This window comes from Coturnix japonica, chromosome 3 (genome assembly GCF_054131305.1).
Source record: "Coturnix japonica strain WE chromosome 3, WE-NBRP24, whole genome shotgun sequence".
Classification (NCBI taxonomy): Eukaryota; Metazoa; Chordata; class Aves; order Galliformes; family Phasianidae; genus Coturnix; species Coturnix japonica.
In genome coordinates this window covers 100851463-100864783 of record NC_140665.1, presented here as the reverse complement: position 1 = coordinate 100864783, position 13321 = coordinate 100851463, and the positions used below count along the sequence as shown (strand labels likewise).

The 13321-nt window shown below is 43.0% G+C and overlaps 1 protein-coding gene across 3 annotated transcripts in view; it reads left to right on the top strand.

Moving 5' to 3' along the window:
- The window catches only part of PINX1 (PIN2 (TERF1) interacting telomerase inhibitor 1), a 54313-nt gene that overhangs the window by 23666 nt on the left and 17326 nt on the right, over window positions 1-13321 (top strand). The gene's annotated exons all lie outside the window — the stretch shown is intronic.

The following is a 13321-nucleotide window of genomic DNA, read 5'->3' as shown; positions in this document are numbered from 1 at the left end:
ATCTGAGGGCGAGGGTATGTAACCCTGCAGGTTTGTGAATCTTGGAAAGCTGAGGTCAAGCAAGAAGCGAAGAAGTATCTACCTGCAGGAGTGTTTGTATAAATGGTTGCTTCTGGTAAAGTGAAGTAGCAGCTCTTGTTTTGACAGCTAGTACTTAATGTATCACTTGGGCTGCTGATTCTCTGACATCCATTCATTACAGCAGACCTCCTCTGACCAGTGCTTACCAACCAAAGCACGGCAGAGGTTTTTTTTTCTCCTTTTTAATAAGCCTAGTGTTTCTCAGTTACCAAATGGCAAAGGAATGCTGTGTGTAGCAACTGTGATGGATCACATCCAAAGGCACAAAATACGGCCTGTTCCTTTTTCCTCCATTGTCGTAGGGAAATGGGTGTCTCCAAGAGACGCCCATCGGTATAGCCCTTGCTCTTCAGCAACAAAAGTCTGAGTGTTCTGATTTTTAACACTTGCTACTAGAAAACAGAGGTTTGTCACTCCTGGCAACTGACTTTACAAAAACACTGATAACAATAAAGGGCTTCGTGCCCAGTCCTGGTTTGCGCTTGCTTTCTGGGAATCTTCCAGTCTACTGGTGATGCTGTCCCCTCTGCTTTAACCCACAGAGCTGTCCCTGGATGCAGAACTAGCTGTATAGAGTCCCAGATGTCTTTTGTACCTCAAAAGTGTGGCACCTCCACATGCTTGGTAATATCTAAAAGGCACAGCACAGAAGCCTTGCAGGTCTGTTGCAGATATTGTTCAGATCACAGTCTGGAGTTACAGTTTGATTTTGAACCTTCATTCTTTCTTGTATTAGAACTGAATGCTCTTCACCCGAGAACAGAAGGGCTTAGGTATATGTATGGGGCTGTAAGATCTTTCTGTTCCTAGACATCTTTCCTTCTGCAGAGTCAGCTGAAGAAGAATTGCATACATTTAGCTTATCCATTCTAGAATACAACGTGGCACTTTGGCTTAACTTGTCAGTGGGGTAGCTTTGCTCTGGAGTGACTAATTTACAGGCAGATGTTCTCCTGTGCTGATTTTGCTGTATGGTGATGACAGTAACCTTTAGCAAAGTGGTGTGCAGACAGCTGGATCTGCTGACATCTTCAGCTGCTACAGCAAAGTTCACCAGGATTGACCTGCCAGAGCTCTTGGACAAGCACTGAGCCAGGCCACTGTGGGACAGAGTCTGGAAAGATACAGGTGATATTCCTGAAGGAATGAGAGTGGGAAGGATGGCTGCAGGGATGGGAGCTGGCAGCTTTCTGAGGGAGGCTACAAGGTTGTAAGTGAGGAAAATACATCTGGAGCTCATGTCAGGCAGCAGAATATTAGAACTCTGCCATAGCGATTCAGAAGTACTTTTTGTACTTAGATTTCCAAGAAGCTTTCCTTGTTATGGTTCAGAATTTTGAGCTGGAAGGGACAAAACTGTTTTGTCCTAATCAGTAACAGGTTCCTTATTGTCATTCTGGTAGGAGAATTCTGTCTTCCCGGGTCTGAAGTCCTTGAAAGAAAACATGAGGTTGCTCTCAAGGGAGAGCTGTGCTGTTTAATACCCCTTCAGGGTCCTGACACACAATCATCTTCTGGGTGTCATTTGAGAGGTACCCACTTAGCTCTCTTGTTTTGTCGTTCAGGTTATCTTGTTGCTGTGGAAATATGCAGGTAATGATGGAGTCAAGACTGTGTTCTCCAATTGTTTCAGAGTTAAGCTGGAGGCCTAAAGGGGAGGGAGATTAGTCCTAGCTGAGAGGTTAAACTTAGTGATGTAACATCTAAGAATCAGGAGAAGAGCACAGCACCAGTGAAGGGCCATTTAACCCACTTAAGGTATGACCTGTGCACCTCTTTCCATTGAATATGATGATTTTGGCCTCCAGATTTAAAGCCTCCACTAAGCATAAATATTTGGAATGGATTGTGCTTTGGGTACAGCTCTTCATTTATGTATTGCAAATACATAAAAGATAGGTGCTGTTTTCATTTCTGTATGGGGGTTTAGGTAATGAGTTACATTTGTGACAGGCTCCGTCTTACAGATCTGGTACTGTGAAAATCAGTCGGTACAGAGAATGTACATAGAACTTCAAGGAGCCTTGGGAAAGACCCCAGGAGTACAAATTATTCTGTAAATGAATGTCATTTCTTAACATTATTATACATAGATGATTCTTCTCGCTCCCTCTTTCTGAACCACTTTCCTAAATCAACCTTTACAAGTAAAATTCCATTTCTGTAGGAGATCCAAGCAGGAAGCCTTGTTAAAGCAGTAGCTTTATATGCCCAGTAATTTATAGGCACCTTTTCCCACTGTGTGTGTGTCTCAGAATTGGTACCCAGTTGTTATTTAGGAGGGCATATTATTCACTTTTCTCCAACGTTTGGGAAAGCAGGGCATACTACTCGTCTGAAAATCATACCGGCTCCTTTATCACTGCCAGTCTCCATCAGCAACGCTACATTCCCTGCTTGACACGAAGGAGGTTTGCCCTGAATAAATGTAGTAGATAAATGGTCTTTCTGTTCCTCTGAAGAATTTGGGCCACTTCTCAAAGCTGGTGCCAGAAGTACAGTAGCAGAGTGGCACGGTTAAAGTTAATTGCAGTCAGATTTTAGTTAAAAGTCTAACTAGCTTGTCAGCTTTGAATTTATATTTTCACAGTTCACTAGGGAGTGATAATAGGGAGGCTTTGATGTAGCTTGCTGTGTTTTGCTTTGTACTAAATGCTTAGTAAATAAGCTTATTTTTATTGGGCTTGGGGGACTGACTATGAATGACCATTCCGAGCTGTCCATAAGAATTACAGCATTCCCTCATCCAGGGGCAGCAGGGTGGCATAGCTGCATGGTGGTGAGTTGATCAAGGTTTGCATGGAGCACCAAGGCTGAGCTCTCTAAGAAACAGCTCATCAGAGACTTGTTAATTAGGTGTTACTGGAAACTTGCTGAAACAATGAAGCTGTGAAGCATGGAGCACTACCTATTAACTCTTTAATATCCCTGTAATATATTTGTTGATTTGGGGCAGCGAGGGAAGCAGTGGCATGCTGTTTTAATTATAGAACCGTAGAATGGTTTGGGTTTGAAGGGACCCTTAAGATCACCTAGTTCCAACCCCCTGCTATAGGCAAGGATACCTCTATCTAGACCAGGTTGCTCATTTGCAACTCATTTGAGTCTATCTAGACTCAGTTGCTCCAAGTTGGATTTGCCTTTGTCCATGTGGATGAACCAAGGCTGTGCAGAGCAGCAAGAGAATGGTCCAGCATAGCCCATAACTCTGGATTGTGGCTTCAAAACAGAGAAAACTTTATTTAAAGTGAGTATTTTGAAACATGGTGGTTCTTGTTTTAATTGGAATCAAAATATCTTCCCCCTGTTGTGTTAGAAAATTGCTGGTAACATAGGTTTGTGATGTGCAGAGCTGTGTATTCTACCCCTACCTTATAACCAGCAAGAAGGGACATGAAACATTGGGATTTGTCCATTCTGAACTGGAAATGGTAAAATTTAAAGACATCATTGTTTTCAGAAGCGTCTTGAAAGGGCGTTCTATGAAAAGAATCCATTCACAAGGCAAACAATCTGAAATACTTGCTTATGGAAACCATTGTAAGCTGTAACATACATATGGTGGCTTCCTAAATCCTAGTGCAGTCTGCATTGTTTATATTGATGTTTAACAGAACACGCAGCTATTGTGTTTGAAATAAGTTGTCAGCCAAATATCGTACTTGCATAAAGTTGAGATGTAAGGGACGTGGATTAGTGTGGAACTATTGGTGGTAGGTGGGTGTTTAGACTGGATGATCTTGGTGGTCTTTTCCAACCTCAGTGGTTCTGTGGTTCCGTGCTGTTGCAGATGGAGTTGGGCTGGCTCCATGGTGCACGTTGGCCATGCCCATACCCTGTGTGGGTTGGAGTGGATTGACACATGTCACATAGAGACCTTTGCATAGTACACCTCTACAGTTCTGAGTTCAGTGCCATTCTCAGTATAGACTATACTACACTGAACCTAGACTTAGTAATATTTCAAGTGCTTAAAAACCAGTAAACGCTGAATCTGAGAACGATCATGAAACTTGACTCCTTCCAATTCTGCAGTAAGATTATTTAAACAATTGTAATTGTTATGCACATAATTATATGCTGTTTAATTCTCTGGAAATAGCACTCAATGAGCGACTATTCAGTACTTTGTTTTCATTGAGGGTGTGACCTGGGTCGTTGTTTACTACATTCAATTCAAACACTACTCAGAAGAGCTAATTATGAATATTCTTGCTTGATTTCTAAATTGTTTGCTGCAGTGTGTCTAAACTCTTTCAGCATTTCCTCTGTGGTCTGGAGAAGTGAAGAGCCTGTAGAAGACAGTTTGTTGTATCCTAAGGATGAAGGATGATGTATGATCTAATGGAGTCCAAGCGAAGAGAATTCCCTTCTTGCTTGTCCCAGTCCCCATAATGCTGCTGTGAAATGGAGACTTCTTGTTGGGCAAGTAAGCTCAAAAAGTGTATTTATTAGTAGTAGACTGGAAAGGCCAGTCTACTTCCTTGGTGACTGGTCTCCAGTTGTCCACGCTGTTGAACTAGAAGCATGGGCTGTAAATTGCCTCGGCCTGTTTTGGGAAATCAGCCTGAATCAAAATGTGGGCATGCCATTTTGTACAGTGCAGTGCAGGTGTCTGCTGATTCTAGGTGTGCAATTTGAGACGCCTGGAACCTCAGCTGTTTTGTTGCTTTACATCACAGTTGCACGTGTTCCCAGTAGTGCTGATCTTGATTTAGCTGAGTGTTACTCAGATTTAAGGTTTCTGACAGGTATTAATTTAAGCAAACAAACAAACAATAGAATGAAAAAATCATATGAGTTGGAAGGGTCCTTTATAGAGAATCTGGTCCCTCTGCCTGCACTGAACAGGGACACCCACAGCTCCATCAGTGCTCAGAGCCCATCCAGCCTGACCTTGGCTGTCTGCAGGGATGGGGCACCACCACCTCTGTGGACAACCTGTGCCAGTGCCTCACCACCTTTACTGTAAAAACTATTTCCTTACATCCAGTCTAAATCTCCCCTCTTGTTTGGAACCATTTCCCCTTGTCCTGTCACAGCAGACCCTGCTGAAGAGTCTCCCTCCTTCTTATAGGCTTAATCCCTACGTGCTCTTTGGCCAAGGCCAAGGTAGAAATGAAAGTCTCTAGTCAATATTCAGGTAGTTTAACCAGAAAACTCTTGTGGCTCTCTGCATTTTGTACCAGTTGCAGTGGGGTCCTGCAATGCTTTATCTCCTTCAGCACATCCCTCTGATTCATTCCTGAAGAAGCCTGCCCTGCTCACTGCATGAAGGGAGGTCCCGTTCAAAACATAACACATAGTTATGTGGTTAAAATATCAGTCTGCAAAAGCACAAGGGTGCTGAAAGGGTTGGATGCCTAAATATCCTGGTTCACACACCTGCATCCCAAAGGTTTCTGTATCTACCATGTCTGCCTTCAAAACAAACAGACAAATTTGACTCCTTTTTTTCTATATGGCTTCATTTTTGATGCAGTGACATATAAATTCCAGTGATATAAATACCTGGGTAGGAACTCATCCTCTGAAGTTACTCCATTAATCCATGCCATCAGGGTTGCATCTTATCTGTGTCACATGGTGAATGGTGCAGGTGAGAAAATGGAGCATGAAAGCTTTCCATTCAAAGCGTGTTTTCTGTACAAACACCTGCTGATATTTTAGACACCTTTGGCTATCTAACACTGTGATATCCCTGTGTACAACATGCACGTGCCTGATGCTTGCCAGCTGCCATGTCAGTGCCTGGATGTGCCTTGAAGTGACTACGAACACACGGACAGTCCGCTTCTTGCTAGCATGGTTTATTAATTAGGTCTAATTCGCTGCACTCATTGGGAATTCCCTGTGAACACTTCAAAGCACTTGCTGCAGATATTTCCTTGCTAGCGTGTGATTCCTGGTGTGTTCGTTACTGTCATGTGGCTGGAAGACTTCTTGAGTCTGCAGAGTGCCTCATTTGTGATGAATAAAGCTGCACAGACACAGGAGCCTTTAGACACTGATAGCTGGCTGAGAACTGTGTTAATTGCCACGTTACACTGGGGAAAGCAGTGTTTCTCAAGCCTAGAATCAAAGGACCTCTGAGAGAAACATCCTGCGGACTTAGGAGAGAGGTGCTGAAGTAGTTTATATTGAAGTAAGCAAAACCACATTCTCTTACAAAACCCTCACTTTACTGTTTCAGTTAGCTTTTTAATTAGGTACTGACTGCTGTGGGGAATAGGTTCTTGCCTATGTCTGCCTGCATGCAAGGACTCGTCCCCATCAGCTGAGTGGGAACAGGTAATGGGGTTTTGCAATCATCCTGTGGCCCCTTCTGGCATCTTGTAAGCCAGCATGTTCACGTCTTGGTTCCAGGAGGAGCTGGAAGTCAAGCTGTTTGTTCTGTTTTATAAAAGGAGCATTTAGAAGATGTAAAAAAGAATGTTACACAAGAAGCAAGACTGGTTGGGAAGGCAACAGCTTGCTTGGAACATTTGAGTTACAAAGAGAATGCAGGGGTGATCATCTCTTGGTAACTCCAGTTTACATGGTAGCAACAAGTGTGTGACAAAAGCTTTGCTTTAGTTTCTTACCTTCCCCAGAAGCCAAATGTTACAATAGTTTCTGGCTTTTGCATTTAATACAAAACGCTTCACATTTGTCATATAGCAACAACATGGAGTATGGACCTCTCCAAAACATCTGAAAATAACACAGAGAATGGCCTGTGTTGGAAGGGACCTCAAGGATCATGAAGATCCAACCCCCCACCACAGGCAGGGCCACCAACCTCCACATTGATACCAGCCCAGGCTGCCCAGGGCCCCATCCAACCTGGCCTTGAACACCTCCAGGGATGGACGGGGCATCCACAGCCTCTCTGGGCAGCTGTTCCAGCACCTCACCACTCTCACAGTAAAGAACTTAAAAAGTTTCTATGAGTGTGCATGCAAAAAAAACCAAAACAACAACCTTAGGTTTTGTTACTGTGGAGGGTTTTAAGAATAATAGCGATAAGAGTGTTTAGGTTAAAATCTTTGTTCCAAGGTGAAGCAGCATCTGTGTTGTCAGTGATACTGTATTACAAGATGCTACTGCATCACTGTGAGTTTCTGAGGCATACCTGGTGTTCCATCTTCACTATTTGTCTATGGTCTGAACACTGTTTTGGGGTAGAAAAGGAGAGCTCCGTGTTTCTTGGAGGGCCATTCAAGTTAATCCTGGAGAGCGAGAAGCTGCTCGAGTCTTCTTCCCTTCAGAGCACTTCAGATGCGTGTTATCACACATTAACTTATCTTGATTAATTCTGCAAAAGATATGGAGCAGTTCCCTCGAGTTCTTGTGAAAATGAGAGGGACGCACTATCTCACCATCATCCTCTCTTGGCGTCAGAGTGTCTGTCTACTGGCATTACTTTGAGCCAAGGGAAATTGCTTGACATCACTTCAGTTTCTGAATATCAAGACAAGGGGAGTTTGGCACTGCGAGGGTGCGTTCTGAAGCCAGGTTTATCCATCGGATGGTATAGATCATGTTGACACACATGCCTCGCTGCTTTTACTAAATCCTCAAGGCAGACTTCCCCAGGTGGAGTAACAGCGATTTCAAGGCAGTGCTGACCAAGTTCAGCATTTCCTTTTTTCCTCTTTCTGATATTTGTGACTGTGGTAAGGGAAGAGATCCGAATGTTTCTCAGGGATGCACAAACTCATACAGCTTCAAACCAATTGGGGTACATGGTTATCCTGTGTATTCAATGGGTAACGACTTAGGTAAGCTTTATGTTTTGGAAGGTAGTGGTTATTAAAATGTGTGGCTTTGGGCTCATTTTATTTGATGGGTGCTTGTTAATAGCCTAGTTTCTGCTAGAGAAACTTTCTTCTGAGTTGAGCTTGTCAAAAGATCTTTTTCAGATGCTTTAGACTTCCACTTTGATCAAAAAACAAGTTGCCAATCAGCTTATTGAAATCTGCAAAAGGCCTTATACTGCCTTTCCAAAGGAGGAAAAGAATATTACCCCAAGTTCATTCTGAGTTGTGCTTCTTCTGGATGTGGCTCTGGGCAGCCTGGGCTGCTGGTTGGTGACCCTGCACACAGCAGTGGGGTTGAAACCAGATGAGCATTGTGGTCCTTTTCAACCCAGGCCATTCTGTGATTCTGTGAAGTCCGACTCTACAAACACACTGCCCCAAAATGACTCTTGTCTGGCTGCATTTTACTTCTTTCTGCTTTTCATTTTTGCTGTTTGCTGACAGGGCTATCGTAGCAGTGTCAAAAAGGCCTCCCTTAACCAAAACAGCAGCAGTGAACAATATCCAGTCTCTGATCAGTGTTTTCCTCCTGAGACTTAGAGAAGTTTATTTTGCCATTCTTGAGAGGTGGTTGCTTTTACAGTCAGCCCTGCCTTTGATATGACAGCAAAGTAAAGCTTCTAAATTTGGCCTGGCTGTGTTTTCTTTTTGAGGATTTGCTGGACAAGTGTTTCAGCTCTTCCTTTCCTGTTCTGTCTGATATCTAGGGATAAACACACCCCGACACATACACATACATATGGGTTTATCCAGAGTTCTGTATGTAATCCTGCCATCTATTTTGGTAAAATAATTGTCTCGTTCCAGATTGGTTTTGAAATAATACTTGACATTTTTGCTGCCATTAACCGTAGTTCTTGTCTCACTCAGCAATCATTTCCAATTCTGAACTTGCGTGTCTGTGGCTAAAAGTCTGCATGTGAAATGCTTTGCTTTATGTCTCATGAAGTTCTTAACATCTGACTGTAGGGACACGTTTCTCCTCTTAGCATCCCCTTACTCTCTTCTTGCCATAAACTAAAACAGTGAAGTTACCTAGAACTGAAAAAATCTAGCAAGGTTTTGCTTTCTGGTAAACATTGCCACAATTATTTGGATTTTATGTACAGACTTTTCCATATCTTTACGTTGTTACAGAAGATTGGGGCTCTGGGTGGCATGATCCAGTGAGTAGCAACCCTGTCCATGGCAGGGCCTTGGAATCATAGAATCACCAAGGCTGGAAAAGACCTCCAAAATCCTCCAATCTAACTGTCCACCTTCCACCACCATTTCCCCACTAAACCATCACCCTCAGTACAACATCTAAGCTTTCCTTGAGCACCTTAAGGGATTCTCACCTCACCATCTCCCTGAACAATTGCAGTGCATTTCCACTCTTTGGGAGAAGAACTTTGTCCTAATATCCAACTGAACCTCCCCTGATGCAACTTGAGCCTATTCCCTCTAAGGTCTTTAAGGTCCCTTCCAAGTCAAGTCATGCTGTGATTCTGTAGTTGTAGCAAGTAAGTTTTTTTCGTTGTAGTAGAATTTAAAGAGAAATTACAGAGTTTAAAGAGTGACTCAGGGAAATAGATATCTTCCTTTGAAAACTTTTCCTATCTCTATTAACTAAGAAATCTGGATTGTTCTTTTAAACTTGGACAAAAATACGTGGTCCTAGAAACAAAAAAGCCACCTTGAAGTGAGTAAAATCCCTTTTATTGCACTGACATGCTGATGTGCTCTTGAGTCCATCTCGCTTTTGGATGGCAATGTTTTTTACCAAGGTGTAGCACCACTTTGATGCTGGGTGGAGACTGAGGCACCCGTACATGAAATCGTGTATGAGTTCGGGTGATGAATAGGAGATAAGCTGAGCTCCTTGGAGTCTGTTTAGTCTGTGCTCTACACACTGAAGAAACCAGGCTGCAGTGGCAGAAGCAACATAAAGAAAGAGCAGTGAAGAGAGAATGAGGAGCCAAGGAAAATGTTAATAAACTGACACAATTTCCATACGCAAAGCATGTCCTTTTGCCTTCTAATTAGTTTTGTTTGCAAGGGGAATATTTCTGTCTTTAATTTAGTAAAGGCTGCTATTTAACCACTGAGATGCTTTAAAATGTAAGGCATCCTGGGTGTGTCTAAGGAAGAGATCGGTTTATATGGAGGGCACAGAAGATTTTAAGTAGCCTTTAGAGCTCCCAAAAATCCTATCATGATTATTTTTTCCCCAAACTTCAACCTTTTGTATGACAAGCAGTTATGAGAACTACTTGAGCCTATTTTTTTTTTCCCTTTTACTTAAGCAAGTTTAATTTTTACTGCCAGTCTTGGTGGTGTCTGTTCTGGAGAGTAGCAGGAAAAGCTGATAAGGGAATAGGACAGAAATCTTTGTGCTTATCTCGCTGCAGCACATGGAGCTGAGAGTGCATCCTTTTCCTGTCCTAGGACAGGAGACGTAAACTGACCATCTCCTGACAGCAGTGACTTCAAACAGAGCCTGCAACGTCTAGAGCGTATGAATCTTCTCTTAACTTCAGAGGCCAGCTAGGTGAAAGTGGGTCACTGGCTGTTTAGAAAGCTGCTTTTGTGCCAACAAAGAGAAGAAATTCTGATAACTGCTAGGTCAATAGACAGCTCTGTAGACATTGTACTGTTTTGTTTTGTTTCCAAAGAGCATAAATTCAGCACGACTCTGGATTGCTTGTTTAGACTTCTGCAGAAGGTGAATTAAGTAAAAAAGCATTTAGCTCATTTTTCTAGCAGTGTTATTATGCTATCAGATTTGGAACTAAGGTCATATAAAAATTGTCCTCAAAGAAAGGGTTACTTGGACACTGAGTGTCTTTGTACATCAGAAGTTTTCTTTTATGTATTGTCTTTATTTGACCTAGAAATGAAGGGTCTGAGTAAAAGGGGATGGGAACTGGAGCAAAGAGGACCTTCCACCAGGACTGCCCGAGGTTTTTGAGTCTGGACCTCGGGATCATAGCCAGACTCTGTGCTACAGCTCTGGGTTAGTCACCGATTCATGGAAAAGTATTCATGCAGTTGTGAATTGGTTCGACCAGCTTACTTTTGTTACACTTAGTAGTAAGGTTTCAATCTGTTCGCTTTCTTTATTAAGGCACAAGAAATCCCAGCTTGTATCTCTTCTGCTTGGCACGTGTAGCCAAAGCCCAGGACTGGAAATCCAGGAACAAAACCAGCAGTCCCACATCAAATATTGATGCTGTACAGTTTGGGGCAAAGCGCTTCACTGCTTTCTGGGCCTCTGTGCCCCCATTGGTAGAACAGTCTGAGTACTCCACGATGGTGCCAAGTTCAACATAGGAGATCGCAGTGAAAAGGTCTTTAGAACTGCCTGTTAGCACTTACACAGTGGCTGTTCTCTGAGGTCTACTTAGGTTAGTGTTATGCTGTGTCTTCAGTTACCCAAGGGTTATGGGACTCATGTAACTTGCCCAGGTTTGACAGCAGTGGAATTTACTGCCACATCAGCTGCAGGGTGCTGCCTTGTTATTTGAACACTTATTCATTGCTATAGCATCGGCATGCTTTACTGAGAACAAGTCTCATCTGTTTCATACGTTAGCTTTCAGACCTCACCAAGGCTGAAGAAACAGATATGATCTCATCCTTTCCCTTTGTTTCAGGATGCAGAAAGGTTCCTCCAGATTGATTGATTTTTGATTTATTTTTTCTAACAGCCAGTCCTGGTAAATGCAAGAGCTCTATGAATTATAAGCATTAAATCTCAAAGCTTTTCAGCTTCGGTCTGGAATTTGAGTAAGGTTTGCTACATTCCTTAATCTCAGCTCTTAGTCACATAACTTTGATACAGACCGGCTTGATTGGAAAACCAGCAAACTTTTATCTCTACCCTCCTTCCAATCAGCTGTTTCCATCCCAGCAAGCCCCAAACAGCTTCCGAAACGCGGCTCAGATAGTACAAAGTGGATGTAGGCCCCTTCAGAGGCAGGATGAATGGGGTCCCAAGAGTAGTATGATTAACCTCATTACAATCCCAACTTTCTGGTTCCTTTCTAGGCCCCATGAATCAGATGCAAATTGCACCCTGCAGAGTTGGCTAATCTGTCATCTCTAGCACACTGACAGTTACCTATCCAGGCCTTATCCTCTTCTAGGATTTAAAAAACCATCTTCCTTGCTCTGATAGCAACTCTCCAAGAGTAGTATTATTTTAAGGACAAAAACGCAACTGAAAATTGCAAAACCTTTTAGTGAAGCATTGCAAATCTTAGACCAGATTAAATTTGCTGAGAGCGAGGCTTTTCTTCTGCCTTCAACCTAGTGATGGAACCAAAGGTGCAAATCATGATAGTTTTGATTCGGTATCTCCACACCCAGTGCAGGGAGAGTCCCACACCTTGTGCACAGCTCACCCTGCCCCTAGACTTTGCAAAATGAGATCAGCTTCCTCTCTGTGAATCAGTTTTACCTTCTGCATTAGCAGAACCTCACTGCATCTGGTTGGCTGACGTGCTATGAACTGGGGCAGAAAATACAGAGGCAGAAATTTGGGCCATGGTTCTAACCACGTTTCCTTCTTCTGAGCAAGTTTCCCTCATTCACAACATGGAACCATTCAGGTTGGGAAAGGCCACTCAGATCATCTAGTCCAACCATCAACATGTCCCCACTGTGTCCATTAAACCACTAACAGTTTGGTTCTGTTTAGATCCAACAGTGATGAAGCATTCTGAGACTTACTCGTAGAAGGAATACTATTACTGCTTCGAGTTCTACTTACTACTCAATAACCATTGGGTAAAGAAACTTTCCATTGGTATTCTACCCTAAATGAAAATCAAGGAGCTGTTGGTTCAACAAAACTACCCTTTTCTCAGGAGCCTGACCTGCAGCTGCAATTTATCACCCTTCCTCCACATCACTTGGCCACGGTTACCCAGTTCTGATGATTCCTGCCATGTGTTGCACAGCTTGGGGAGGCCATCACTCATCTCCGAGTGCCCGGGCTGAAACAGCGTGGTAGGAGCCATTGTTATGTGAGGCACATCAGCTTTTCCGTGCCCCAGGACATTTGGGAAGCTATCCCCACCATCTTCCACCCGCTTGCCAGAGATTTCATGACTGTTGGTAAATTCCTTAGTTACCTGAGAAGCCGTTGCTATAGAAAATGTCCTTTTCTACGTGTTTGTACCGGCTTGTCTGAATGAGTGTCAATACCAGCATCTGACTGGGCAAAAAAAAGCCTGTCAGTATCTGCCTTCTGATGTTAACCTTGGCAGCAGCTTCTTGTAACTGTTGCATGGAAGTAGCTGTGGTGGCCAAATTCTTTCAAAATTCAGATATTACCTGCTGGGATGTTTAACTCTTTCATGAGATCTCTGAGTCTCACCTTGTTCTGTTTCCAGTTTGTTGGAATCAGCATCTTCTAAGGAGAAGATATAAGTTCATAGAATCATAGAATG